Source organism: Mya arenaria, chromosome 9, assembly GCF_026914265.1.
Source record: "Mya arenaria isolate MELC-2E11 chromosome 9, ASM2691426v1".
Taxonomy (NCBI): domain Eukaryota; kingdom Metazoa; phylum Mollusca; class Bivalvia; order Myida; family Myidae; genus Mya; species Mya arenaria.
In genome coordinates, this window is record NC_069130.1 from 66,087,395 (window position 1) to 66,103,728 (window position 16,334).

The following is a 16,334-nucleotide window of genomic DNA, read 5'->3' on the forward strand; positions in this document are numbered from 1 at the left end:
ATCCAATACTTTGGAGAAAAGTGTAACAAATAAGCCAAACAAATCTCTAATTGTATTTCAATAACAATTGGTTAAGTTTCTTGCAAAAACAATGAAAAGACAACACCTGGCTGACAAAAATAATAGGGGTTGAAAAGTCTTTGATATAGGGGTTGAAAAGCCTTCAATATGGCTATCAAAATATTTCAACTAGGAGTTGAAAAGTCTTTGATTTAAGGGTTGAAAAGTCCAAACAGGTAGGGATTGAAAAGTCTTTAAAATAGGGGTTGAAAAGTCTTCGTTTTGAGAAGGGGTTGAAAAATCCTGCTCCCAGGTGCGCAAGCCTTTCTGGTCAACGTAATATCTCAATTATTCAGCGGATTGGATGTTAAATAGAGACCCCACCCATCACCCCAGATCTTTTTGTTTATTTAAATCAAATACAAGTATTGATTTTTGGAAAAAAATAATAAAAATATATCGGGACTAACAATGTTACTTAAGATAAATATTCATCTATTTGTATGCTTTTATACGTGCCAAAACGCCCCTAGATAGCACCAAATGCGATGTTGGATTTCAAAATTTTCCGGGGGGGGGCATGCCCCCGGACCCCCCTAGACTGTGCGTATCCTAGATTTTGACCTAGGTACGCTCCTGAATGTAATCATCTTCCAGAGAGCATAGTCAACGTCTCCTCCCTCGATGTCTTCAAGACTGGGATAGCGGCTGCTCTCTCCATTTAGACTGTTGATAGCGATGTTTTTAACCTGTTTTGAACTTTAACTATGGAACCCCCTTCACGTGCAGGGGCGTAGCTTCCTATAGGCCGTGTAGGCCGCGGCCTACACATTTTTTAGAAAAACCGAAAAAATAGAAATGCCAAATCTGCAATTAAAACTGAAGGCATAGGAGGGTGAGGGGCTAAAAGATGAAATTCCGACAAATGCGCTTTAATATATAGGAAACCTGGTATTTCAAAATATATCGTTTTCCTTTGCCCTAAAGTACATTTTCACGCGACATTATCGAAAGTTGCATACCAGTAGTCTACGCGTTGACGCCTTACATTAAACATTTCCAATCGGCTTGGTAAAAGTTTGCGGGCGCTTTATTATTTGAAATTGTAAACGGTCTGGCGCCAATATTGCCGAACATTGTCCTACCTATCATGATTTCGATAGTCTCACTTTGACTTCAATAGATAGAAATACCAAACAACAACTGCTAGAAGGAACTTGGCAATTATGCCTCCAGTACCTGTTTCCACCCGAGTGTCCGAACTATGATGGACACGGTTCAGGACATTAGATTCTTGTTCAATTTTTCAGCAAATCGACTAGCAGCGTTTCAGGACGAGCTTTCTAGAGAAGTCGCAACGAAAGAGGAAATAAACCGGCGCACTAATCTTCGCTCGTTATGTGAGACATGATGGTTCAGTCGTGCGGACGCACTCGAAACGTTCCAAAATGCGTTCACCGTAGTGGTCCACGCACTTGAAACTATTAATGAAGACGGAGACGAGAAGGCCGGCCAGTATTTGTCCGCTGTACTGCCCTTTGAATTCATAATCACACTTGTAGTGGCGCAACACATTGGGTACTACCGTGAACCTGACAGAAGGAAGGCAATGATCTACTAAACGCTGTTGAAGAAATAAACGTCATTGTCAAAGTGTGCAATGACTGGAGGGCTGATCCTGATGTATAGAATGGACTGTACATGAAAGCAACGGATATGTCAGGCTTCGACATTCAACCATCAATGCCAAGGAGATTTGGTCGACAGCAAAACGGAGCAAATCTTAAGGTGCAAACACCATCTGACTACTACAGATTAACCTTTGTACAATGTCTTCAAAGACAGATACAGTGCACACCATTTATTGCCTTCAAAGCTGGAAATTCTGCAGAACGACATGCTGCCATCAATTTATGCTGCTAAGGCGCCTAATCGCCACGAAACATTTGACACATTTAAAACATAATGGAATGTGAGATGGAGCATCACAGCCGCAAGTTTATCTAGACTACCATATATATATGGCATTAATTGTGCAAATACACATATGATTAACTTTGATTTTGGCAACAAAATGCATTAATAATGAATGAATTTTAATTAATAAAATGTTCAATGTTTTAGTTCTATGACCTGTTTTCTTTAGCTAAAATACGTACAAAATTAATTTAAGGCAAAACATAATGATTTCGTTGCTCTTTTTAATGTTTTTACAACAACGGAATATACGCCAAAACGCACCTACAATCACCTAGCTAAGCAAAATTTTCGGGGGGTGGGGAGCATGTCCCCGGGCTCCCTGAAACTTGGCCTACACATATATTTTCGTCAAGCTACGCCCCTGACGTGCCTGCAGAATCATGTATTTTTATGGTATTAGACTATGTCATTGTATGTGTTATGTCATTTTAACGCCACTAGACAATTACTTGACAAATGTGAAATATTATATTTAAGTAACGCAAAAAGTATGTTTAATACATTATGTTTATATTACAAAAACAGTTATAATAAATATTGTTACTTTTTTCTATTTTCAAAACCTGCTCTAATGTTATATGGACCACTATATGGATTACGTTTATTCGAAATATATTATATAAAAGTAATCCATATAATCAATATTATAATTTATATTTAATATATATATAATTATATTTGTATAAATAATAACATTTTTACAAACTACACATTACTATACTATGCTGTATTTTCCATGTACATAATGCTACTTACACGTTGCGGTTTAATATGTATATTACTGCTATTCTCAATTTATACTCCTGAAAGAACTTACTATTTAACAGTAGTATATCAAACGATGATGATGATGATGATGATGATGATGATGATGATGATGATGATGATGATGATGATGATGATGATGACGAGGACGACGATGATGATGATGATGATTGTCTTCTTTATTTCCGTTGCGTTCTTTCAGCTTCTTCTTATGATGATGAAGTTATGATGTTGATAATGGAAATAATGCCGATGATATTGATGATAGATACAACAGCAGCGACCTGTTCATGTAAAGTTTGTTTCTGACGATATACGCCGACTTTAAGCGGCTTGCTTGGCGAGAGACATAAAAAGCGCGTGTGGCGTCGGTACTTTCGTTTACAAGCAGTTGATTTTTTTAGCATGTTGGATGTATGACTGCCAATGGGAGCATTTGATGGAAGGTTTCACTTTCAAATCCAAATGTTAACAATCACTATTAAATCAATATGTTAAACTGATGACATGGAAGACAATATGTCATAGAAAGAAGATTCACGTAAATTGACTCAAGGTCGTTTAAGGTTAAAGCTGCGTGTAATAAAACTTTAAGGTTTCTGTTCTACATAATAATAACAAGGTAATTTCCACAGAGGCCGCACGTAAACTATAGCCTCAATATGATGTCCCGAACATTATTATCACCGGAAAACGAATGAATACAAATAATTTGTGAACATATACCTTCGTAAAGCTTTTGAAAAGAATTTTTGACAAACACGTAGTTAACACGTAAAACGATGGAAGCTTTGACTCGACGTCAGAGTGTATGAATTTCTTGACTCTTCAGGAGAGCGAATGAATATCTTCGTGAGAGCAGAATAATGCTTTAACTCGTCGTGGGAGCAGATGAATGCACTAACTCGTCGTGAGAGCAGATGAATGCACTGACTCGTATTAAGAGCGGATGGATGCCTTAACTCGTCGCGAGAGCGGATGAATGCCTTGACTCGTCATCAAAGCGGATGAATGCCTTAACTCGTCGTGAGAGCGAATAAATGCCTTGACTCGCCATGAGAGCGGATGAATGCCTTGACTAGTCGTGAGAGCGGATTAATGCCCTTACTCGTCGTGAGAGGGGATGAATGCCCTTACTCGTCGTGAGAGCGGATTAATGCCCTTACTAGTCGTGAGAGCGGATTAATGCCCTTACTCGTCGTGAGAGGGGATGAATGCCTTGACTAGTCGTGAGAGCGGATTAATGCCCTTACTCGTCGTGAGAGGGGATGAATGCCCTTACTCGTCGTGAGAGCGGATGAATCCCTTGACTCGTCGTGAGAGCGGATGAATGCCTTGACTAGTCGTGAAAGCGGATGAATGCCTTGACTAGTCGTGAGAGCAGATGAATCCCTTTACTCGTCGTGAGAGCGGATGAATGCCTTAACTAGCCGTGACAGCGAATTAATGCCCTTACTCGTCGTGAGAGCGGATGAATCCCTTGACTAGTCGTGAGAGCGGATGAATCCCTTGACTAGTCGTGAGAGTGGATTAATACCTTAACTAGCCGTGACAGAGGATTAATGCCCTTACTCGTCGTGAGAGTGGATGAATCCCTTGACTAGTCATGAGAGCGGATGAATGCCTTGACTAGTCATGAGAGCGGACGAACGCCTTGACTAGTCGTTAGAGCGGATGAATGTATTGACTATTCGTGAGAGCGGATGAATCCCTTGACTAGTCGTGTGAGTGGATTAATGCCTTAACTCGTCGTGACAGCGGATTAATGCCCTTACTCGTCGTGAGAGGGGATGAATCCCTTGACTAGTCATGAGAGCGGATGAATGCCTTAAATTGGCTTAAGAGCGGATGAATGTCTTAACACGTCATGAAAGCGGATGAAAGTCTTGACTAGTCGTTAGAGCGGATAAATGTCTTGACTTATTGTGAGGAGAGGGGATGAATGCCTTTACTCGTGGTAATAGCATTTAATTATTTAACTCGTCGTGAGGGCGGATGAATGTTTTACATGCGCTTACTGTTTCAACATATTCCAGAAAAGTTATTATGTCTATATTGCTCCAAAGTTTTTGTTCTGTCGGCGAGGTATGTTTTCTTACAGGATTGTATAGTACATTTGTACTCCGACCGAGCTTTAACAAGTAACAATCTATTTCCACTTGAAGGCCAATTGCGATATTTGTTTTAAAATGTTAAAAATATGTTTATTTTTTGATAGCATTCATCAGTAAACCAAGCATTATTACCAGGCTGTCTTTTATTCGAGTTGTTAGCATTATGATAAATAGAAGTTTTAAAAAGACCATCAGTAACATCCTCTCGACCATACAAAAGTAATTTACCAATCCCCGCGTCCTCGCCACGACCATTCATTATGAAAATATCTGTTTGTTAGCAAAAATCTATAAAAGCAGTACCGTTACTATTGATGTGACCTTTATCTTGAGGAAATCTAGGACGAGATATGTCAACCGTTTAATCGTCAGGTAGTATAGACAGGTCATTATTTAGACCAAAATCAATACAATCGGAGTTATCCGATGTACGGCTTTAAAGTCACCAGAAAATAATGTATTACACTGACCATCCGTATTAAATTATGATTGAATGCTACAGAGTTTAACAATCTGCCCAAAACAGTTTCTAACTGTAAATTAAATCTACCGCTACTCTCTGGTACAACATAACACAAACCGATAAATAAATCCTTATCTAGATAGACAATATTGCCGTCAGCCGTATCCATAAAACATTGTCTTCACTTTGGAAAAACATTTTTTTTATCATTGACATAATTATGTATATTTTACATAAATAATTATTCCACCGGAATCACGTTTAGAGTTTTTACTTTTTTCTCTATGTAAACAAAAATGCTGAAAGTTACGTACATTGAAATCAATAGATTCAAAAGACCATGTCTCAGTAAGTATAAATATGTCATTATTATCAAATATGGAAATAATTTCAGGACAATGCAGTTTATTGCAATATTTAGACACTAAACACTGTACATTAAGGACGTTTAAGGTTAACCTTCTCCTTACTGTGTCAGACATGGACCCGGTTTACGTCTGGCTGTTGATCTATGAGTATAGGAACCATCTTTACTCCCCGGTTGGGTTTTAGACTTCACAGTTGTGAGTTTTGTGCCATTTTGTTTAGGGGCGTCCCGTGTTTCATTATGTTTTAAAAGTGATCGAACAACAGTGTCACGTGGCCGTGGAAAGTCGATAACCACGTCCTTTTCGTGACTTTTGGCTCGTGCCTTCGGACGGGTTACATCAGGCGTAATTTGAGGTGTATTTCCGGAGGCATCAGCAGACGATACACTCTCTGCCGCACGACATTATCTGGCATGACATCAAACGCAGTGTAGGGTGGGTTTTGGGAGGGAGAAACAGGTTTCCTGTCCATTGGCGTCAAAGCATTGTTTGACGTGATGTCACATTCCCCATGTGGGTCCAGTATCGAGAAGTCAACTAACATGGACTGATTTAGTACAGAGTACCAGTCAGGAAACTCATCTTGAATCACGAGGTTACCACAGAGGAGTTTGGCCGTATAAACGATACGTACACTGGACCCGGGATGTTTTCTGGCGTCAACCGTTTCCTTTGGCATATCTCGATAAATTCAATAACCAGGGGAGTGTTTAAGTGTTTTGGAATTTTGGAATAATATCTTCTACATCATTGTAATTCATAAAAGTTTGCAATAATCGGTCTAGTATGGTTTCGCCCCATCTTGATGGGGCCTCATCGATGTGCACGAGTAATCACTACTTCAGTTCTATAAATTTACAACGAATGAGCTAAAAACTGCATTAAAAGAGCCGCACTGTTTTCATAACGGGCCTCCTTGATCCCTCGAAGATTATTTCGTCTGCCACGTGCAGAAAAATGGTTGTAACACCAAAACAAGGAGCTTATAATTATTCCAATATTAAACACACGACTCCTTTAATTGATGTCGAACATTCGTCGGAAAACCTAACATATCCATAACGGTGTATTCCATGTCGGGCATCAGTCAGAACGTTAACATATGCATTACGGCGAAATTCATGTCGGGCATCAGTCAGAACGTTATCATATGCATTACGGTGTATTTCATGTCGGGCATCCGTCAAAACGTTAACATATGCATTACGGTGTATTTCATGTTGGGCATTCAACAGAACGTTAACATATGCATTACGGTGTATTTCATGACGGGCATCCGTTAGAGCATTACCATATGCATTAAGGTGTATTTCATGTTAGACATCTATCAGAACGTTAACATATACATTACGGTTTATTATATATCGGGCATCAGTCAGAACGTTAACATATGCATTACCGTGTATTTCACGTCGGGCATCAGTCAGAACGTTAACATATGCATGACGGTGTATTTCATGTCGGGCATCAGTCAGAACTTTAACATATGCATTCCTGCGTATTATACGTCAAGCATCCATCAGAACGTCAACATATGCATTACGATGTATTTCATGTCGGGCATTCGTCAGAGCGTTAACATATGCATTACGTTGTAGTTCATGTTAGGCATTCGTCAGATCGATAACATATGCATTACGGTGAATTTCATGTCGGGCATCAGTCAAAACGTTAATTATGCATTACGGTGTATTTCATGTCGGGCATCCGTCAGAACGTTAACATACGCATTACGGCGTAAATTATGTCAAGCATCCATCAGAACGTTATCATATGCATTACGGTGTATTTCATGTCGAAAATCCGTCAGAACGTTAACATATGCATTGCGGTTTAAATTATATCAAGCATCCATCAGAACGTTATAATATGCATTACGGTGTATTTCATTTCGGGCATCAGTCAGAACTTTATCATATGCATAACGGTGTATTTCATATCGGGCATCAGTCAGAACGTTATCATACGCATTACGGTGTATTTCACGTTAGGCATCCATCAGAACGTTAAAATACGAATTACGGTTTATTTCATGTAAGGCATCCATCCGGACGGTAACATATGCATTACGGTGTTTTTCATATCGGGCGTCAGTCAGAACGTTAACATATGCATAACGATGTATTTCATGTCGGGCATCAGTCAGAACGTAAACATATGCATAACGGTGTATTTCATGTCGGGCATCAGTCTGAACGATATCATATGCTTTACGGTGTATTTCATGTCGGTCATCTGTCAGAAGGTTATCATATGCATTACGGTGTATTTCATGTTAGGCATCCATCAGAACGTTAACATACGCATTACTGTGTATTTCATGTTTGGCATCCATCAGAACCTTAACATATGCATTACGGTGTATTTCATGTTAAGCATCAGTCAGAACGTTAACATACGCATTACGGTGTATTTCATGTTGGGCATCCATCAGAACGTTAACATATGCATACCGGTGTATTTCATGCCGGGCATCCGTCAGAACGTTAACGAATGCATATACGGTGTATTTCATGTCGGGCGTCCGTCAGAACGTTATCATATGCATTACGGTGTATTTCATGTAAGGCATCCATCAGAACGTTAAAATATGCTAAACGGTGTATTTCATGTCGGGCATCAGTCAGAACGTTATCATATGCATTACTGTGTATTTCATGTAAGGCATCCATCCATAACTGTGTATTTCATGCCGGGCGTCTGTCAGAACGTCAACATATGCATAACGGTTTATTTCATGTTGGGCATCAGTCAGAACGTTATCATAGCATTACTTTGTATTTCATGTCGGGCATCAGTCAGAACTTTACCATATGCATTACGGTGTACTTCATGTCGGGCATCAGTCAGAACATTACCATATGCATTACGGTGTATTTCATTTTGGTCATCCATCAGAACGTTATCATATGCATTACGGTGTATTTCATGTCGGGCATCAGTCAGAACGTTAACATACTTATTACTGTGTATTTCATGGCATTCATCCATCAGAACGTTGACATACGCATTACGGTTTATTTCATGTTAGGCATCCATCAGAACTTTAACCTAAGCAATACGGTGTATTTTATGTAAGGCATTCATCAGAACGTTAACATATGCATTACGGTGTATTTTATGCCGGGCATCAGTCAGAACGTTAACATATGCATATCGGTTTATTTCATGTAAGGCATCCATCAGAACGTTAGCATATGCATTACGGTGTATTTCATGTTAGGCATCCATCAGAACGTTAACAGATGCATTACAGTGTATTTCATGTTAGGCATCGATCAGAGCGTTAACATATGCTTTACGATGTATTTTATGCCGGGCATCAGTCAGAACGTTAACATATGCATTTCGGTGTATTTCATGTAAAGCATCCATCAGAACGTTAACATATGCATTACGGTGTATTTTATGCCTGGCATCCGTCAGAACGTTATCATACGCATTACGGTGTATTTCATTTAAGGCATCCATCAGAACGTTAACATATGCATTATGGTGTATTTCATGTTGGGCATCCGTCAGAGCGTTAACATATGCATTACGGTGTATTTCATGTTGGGCATCCGTCAGAACGTTATCATATGCATGACGGTGTATTTTATGTTGGGCATCCGTCAGAGCGTTAGCATATGCATTACAGTGTATTTCATGTTAGGCATCCGTCAGAACGTTATCATATGCATAACTGTGTATTTCATGCCGGGCATCCGTCAGAACGTTATCATATGCATTACGGTGTATTTCATGTTGGGCATCCATCAGAGCGTTAACATACGCATTACGGTGTATTTCCTGTCAGGCATCCGTCTGAGCGTCAAAATATAACCCAGTATTTTACAATCGTGATTGCAGTTTTATAGGAAAAATCCTTCCAGTCAGTCTTTATAAATGTAATAACTCAACAAGTCCGTATATGTTTAACAATTATTTAATCATTGTTGATATATGTTGTCCACAATTATTGAAGTAAAGATATTTATGATATTAAACAATATCAATATATTTTCCGTATTTCTGGTATCTCGAACCATCGTGACGCACAGATGAGCGGTTCTTCAAATCTTGCGCCCCGACCGAAATATGTCAAAACATTTTAATACCACAGCTCAGCCAAATGAGCACAATTTCCTTATGGTTAGTCGTGACACTATTTCATTCTGCAGGGACAATAAATTTGCACTGTGTAAATAATTTATAACGTCCTTCCTTCTTAATATAGGCAAAAAGCAGGAAATATACTGATTTGAAATGTTAAACAGGAAATATATATGAGAGGAACCTTTATATCAGCAAATATAGAAAATTTCAATTTCAGCAAATTCATTCAAAAACCCTTGTATGTTTACACGCCCTTCTCAAAACAAATAATTAAGTTATGTTAATCATTTTTCCAATTTGCTGAAATGTGTGCGTCGGGATTCGAGATATCATATAAATATTATACATCAGTTCAATATTTACTATTACAGTTTGTCCTACTTTGAAAGCCAATGAGATTGCTGCACTTCGTTTTAAATTTGAAATTTTTTTCCCATATTCTGCAATTCGTCCCTGATATGAACTTCGATACAGAGAAAATACAGTGATATTTGGCCTACGTGACTTTTCTAGAAAGTAAGCGGAGCCTGTATTGTTTACTGTAAAATGTTGAAGCTTTCCATAATACGGGCATTCTAAAGTGGCCGACCCCTAGATTTGCAACCAAAATTATTCAACAACATATCTTGTGTGCTTATTAAATTTTGGGTCTGCATGTACCGCACCAGACATCACGTGACATCAAAGAACCGGTGCCGCGCCACTAGGTTATTTGCCTGGCTTGTCAATCAATTTTTGGGTGGAGTCGGCGTTTGTCAGTCAACGTTTTGCCGGGTGTGCGGACGTGACAAACTGTAACCAAGTTATCTTTCATATTTTTAAAAATACGGAATATATTGCAAGCGAGCCGAATACATAAAAGAAGAATTAAATTTCAATTAAATAAATAACATAACAGTAAAATCGATCTTTGATTGCACATCGTATCATTAATTGATGACTGACACAGGCATTATTCGTCAAAATAGCAGAATTAACATTGACAGCTTATACATGGAATGTACATAACACACATTGGTAGTTTTCATCCAGAGTTCACACAGTGTTACACAGTTTTTGTTTTTTGTACAAACAAATCGTCTTGGTAGGTTTAATACACGTAGCTCTCCATTGGATATGCAAATAGATCAAGAAGTGATTAATAACATGATTATACAATTATATATACAACATCTACATATCTTACTACACCAATGCTAACTTGTTAAATATTTGAAGCAACATGCTTATAATACATTAATTGCTTATTTAACTTGGATATAATGCAACATATTCAATTGTTTCTTTTAGTTACTCTGCATGCCGGCAGTGTTCTCCATTTTCTGAAGCGGAAGCAATAGTGCTCGCAACCAAGTTAAAGCCCCCAAGTCGACAACAAACAAGCAATTTTCTAAGTATTCCGGAAAACCTACTTGTTCCGAAATCATATAATGCTCTCTTACGTCTCATCCTACGAATGTTTAAGACATAACTCTATTATGTAATGCCATATAGGAAATATACAATTGGTGTATTTTAGAGTTCAAGCCCTCCATAGCTCTTACATACAAGTCCATAAATTTGTAAATACTCGATGGACGATACTTATTAACATTCTTCATTATAAGCTTCTCCGTTTTATCAATATCTTGCTGTCAAGTATCAAAGAATTGCTCGTAGGGGTTTAAGTCTTACACAAAACTTAAGGTCCATGATTTGGTAAACGAAACCTTGTCTACAGGTGAAAATACCAATTTGTTCTGAATCATTAAACTGTCTGTCTCATAACTCAATAATAACATCGTTTTTATCGTCGTAGGCCATTGTTACGTCCTCGTTAGTCTGTCTAGTCCGGTTGTTTTATCGGAGCTAGTCATCATGACCTGTAATAGTTAAGCAATTAAATTTAATGACTCCGCAAAAAAAAATCTCTCTCTCTCTCTTTCTCTCTCTCTCTCATTAGATATATATGTATAGGTGATTCAGTTTTATGACAAACTCATCAACGATTGACACTTGATATCATATATATATATATATATATATATATATATATATATATATATATATATATATATATATATATATATATATATATATGTTTAAATTTTATTTACAGAAAGTTTAATTATTTCTACAATATACATGCAAAATTATTCGTCCTAGATGTCCTATATTTTATCATTGTATATTTTGTATTACGAAAAATAACTCAATTTCCTTTTAAGAAATAAGAACACATACATTTAATAGTCTATTGACTCTTTTTTTTAAATTTAGATAATTATACAGGTTGACGGTCACTTATTTTATTTTTCATTGCTTCCATTAAAATAGCAATGGTGCGGGGATTTTTTTCTTATGCGACTTTGTCTGTGACTATTTGAATCATTTGTATAAGCACTTGATTTTTATCGCTCGGTTTACGCTTCGCTAGAGTGCTAACTCGCTGTAGTTCTCCTTGTTGGTCTGGCTTATTCCGAATTTTACTTACCTGGTTGACCTTCATTTCTTCCATAATCAGGGGTCACTGATCATCGGATCATTAACTTTTAATTTGCCTTGTATAGCAATTGCCGAATATGGTTTTACGAATACTGTATTGCATGTGCGTAGTAATGAAGCCATATGAATATCTCCTTGCAACGGTTTGTCTTCCCTATTTATTCTGATTCGTTTTAGGTCATAATAAATTTGTGCATTGAAGTGGCTGTTTCATCGCTTCTGGATCGCCAGGCCTTCTAAGGCTGCTCAATGCTTCACTATGTATGTCATGTTGACCACATACTTAATCGTGCCTATATTAAAGACTGTACTATATACTGTGTTTTCCACGCATTCGTGTAATTTAAAGGTATACTTTTCAAATGTCGTATACTGACAGGAACGAACATCACGTTGTCTGATTCCCTGCTTACTGGTATTCCAGCATTCGTGTCATTTAAAAGCATACTATACAAAACATCTCACTCTGACAGGAATGAACATCACGATGTTTGGTTCCCTGATTACCGATATTCAAGCATTCGTGTAATTTAAAGGCATACTTTACAAATATATCACACTGACATGAAAGAAGATCACGTTGGCTGGTTCCCTGCCTACTGATATTCCATACAATCCCGATAGTGTTAGGGCAGGGAACTCTAGACTTCGATAGTTTTAGGGGGAAAAACTCAGACTAGAATATCATGCTGCTAGGAACCACCCCTCGCTGCCAGGAAGCAAATTCACGATGCAAAAAAACCAACATCACCCTGTCAGGAACTAACATTACGCTTCCATGATGCCCATTTCACGGACATTAGCATTGAACAGTCAAATAATGCAAATAAATACACACACGTTTTAAGGGACACCAGTCTTTTTTTCTTTAAGTTTTGTATCGTGTATGATCATGCGATTTAGCTTTTGTATGTCACATCGTCAACGCAAGTTTTTGTTTGAATGCGAGTGGAAAACGATTTATGTTACGCACATCTATTCATAATATTCAGTCGCTGTGGGAGGGTAGACGGATATTCATGAGCTCATGTTCGGGACGTTTCGTGCAGTGCATTAAGATAATGTAAAACATCAAAAGCTCATAACTTGAGAAGCACATGCCGATGTCATTGCATAACTAGACTGTTTTTTGTCATTCCTGTGTTTCATCAAAAACCTTCGAGCAGTTTTGGAGGTATTAAGTGTTAACAAAAAATATTGACATTCATCAGATGGCATGCACAGAATCAAAATGTTTTCAACCCTTTTGGGGGAGGACATAGTAGATTACGGCTACTATCAATTCATTGGAAATCTCGGCAAAAGATAAACTAATTTTCTTCAAAATTGTCAATGATTTCAGCATCTGTTTAAGAAGTGAAAGATTGAAGATTCAAGACACACAGAGAAATTCAATCTTGAAAAATTAACATGAGGACGGCTTACAATAGATATTAATCAATTAAAATTTAGACGGCTTATACACGAACATCACATTAAGAATTTCATTTATAAAGAGAAGTATTAGATATTAGGACTAAACATTTCGATTTTCATCTGCACAGTTGTTCGCTTATATTTATGTTAAACACAGGGACGGCCTAAGGATTTTAAATAAGAGGGGACATAACTTATCAGCGCAATTCTAAATGCGTCCCCTCACCCCGGATACCAAATGTTGAGTGGTTGGCGCCACGAGAATCCCCTACCTCTTCTGTCTAGTTCGCTAGTGACATATATTTTTTTTTTTATAAAGGTCACCATAACCAATGTCCATACCAGGTTTGAAGACTCTACACAAGGTCCTTCAAAAGTAACTTCTAAAAAAAACATGCGCCTACAACTTTTCTTGTCACGATCAGCATGATCTTGATCTTTGACCCATAAATCGATAGGGTCATCTACCTACCATATTTCAAATTAAATCTGATAATTGTGGTGGCAGATAAAACACAGCAACATACATCCTACTAATTTTATGGAATAAAAGAATAAAACATTGAATTACAAAAAGGAACGAAAATATCTTGCAACTATTTGATGTGATAGTAACTGTGCAAAAAGTTGAACAAAGGTATCTTGAAAAAGAAACACATGTAGTAGCGCTTTCAAAATAAAGGTGTGCCAGTTTGTCTGCCCGTGTTGGGCCAATGTTGACAGTGACATTGGTTTGCACTGCTCACTGGCCGCCGCTGCGAACCTGTTACCTGAATATACCTGCAATACAAAAGATATAAACTCTTTTCAAATAAAATTGCCTTCAATGGTCACGCGTCATCATTTGTCCACTGAAGTTGATCTTATACTTTTGAAGGATGACAAGTTAAATGCCATGGTTAAATATTCCATGAGGTATAGTTTGTACTTCCAAAGGCTTCATACGGCTGCGAGGTTTGGAATAGTATCCCAGTAACACAAATAAACTCCCTTAATCGTGTCCATAAACAATGTATTTAGTCGATTCAAGGATTTTCTCGCGCATGTAGATCAGACATAGCACTAGGCTCTATCGGTATTTTATCTATCAACTACATAATAGACAAAAGAAAACTTTTGTTCTTCGGACAACTCGGCAAACTGGACCCCGCGAAAACAGTTAAACGAATATTTGCGCTGACTTCCTGAATTCCTTGAGAATCCAAGTCAAAAAACAGGATTTTTCCAGATTTATATCAAATATTGTGCAAATACAATATTTTGGTTTAACTAAACCACTATCTAGAAAATGGCATGTTTTCAGAAATGTGTACGTGAAACAAACATCGTTAAGAAATCTAATTACGGTGTTGCTAACGCAGAATATCAATCAAGGCTATTAAGTGAAGGCAGTTGGGGTGTTTTTCTGTCTATAAATAATGAAATATTACCATGTATATTATGGATGGTTCAGACAAATATATCGTGAGCAACTAAAATATTGCAGGAAGGTGGCTCTAGCTCTAAGAAATATTTTCAACCTACCTTCTGATCAAACGTATTTCATTTTAGAACATATTCTGTTATTTTGATGTTCGAACGATACTACTAATGCCATTGGCGAAAATTAAGTTTATTGTTTACAGCAAAACAGTGTCATCAATTTTGTCAAATGCATTATTTAGAACAATTATTAGGAATGAGGTCCGGTTTCCGATCATTTACGCTCAGCGACCATAGTCGAGTAAATATTTTTAAGACGGTGCTACGATGGTGTGTTCCCACTTTCCAAACCGCTATTTTTTTCTATAGAAATTGAGGTTGGGGCTGGGGAGATGTATTGTGTGTTGTAACAATGGAGTTGATAGGTTATAATTGGTTAAATTGCTACACTTTTCTGAAAAAGTTGGGTGTCTGGTTTTCAGAAAGTTGTTCTTAGATTTCATAAAATACACAAATATAGAGCTGATTTTTATTTGCAATTCATAAAAGTTTATATAATAAAACATGCAAGAATATAATGAATATATGGAAACCATTAGAATTGATATTGAATAATGAATATATACTTACACAGCACACTTTAGATATAATTGTATTCTTCAATAACACATTTTAAATAGTATAAATAAAAAACACATATTCAAATATTAAATATTTATGTATCGACTGATATGAAATCAAAACATATATTAACTTATAATACAAAACGTTTATGCTACCTATCCACACACATTTACTTCAGTTTTACTAAATGAGCAGCAGCATCAACATATGTCATTATATCATATGGCCAGTTTTCAGCTGCTGCTTCAGCCTGATGAGTCTTTGCTCCAGCTCATGGTTGACCCGCTTCCCCGGCCGATGCTATTAACCACTGGCGTGCTGGAATATCTTGGCCGCGTTAGCAGCCTTTTCTTTCTGGACAATATCTATCAGAGTATATACATTAGGGTGGCAGTTTAAATCAATTTGATGGTGCCAACTCTCAACATGATTTGAAGTGAGTGAACCTTCATTGTCGTAGTGGATCCCACTTTTTCTGGTTTTCAAGTTGTACATGTAGCCATTAAGAACTAGAGCCTGGCCTCCTCTGCTATTCTCAATGAACCGTATATTTACTAGGGCGTTTGCCATATTAGGTGGATGATGAATACTGAGGAAACT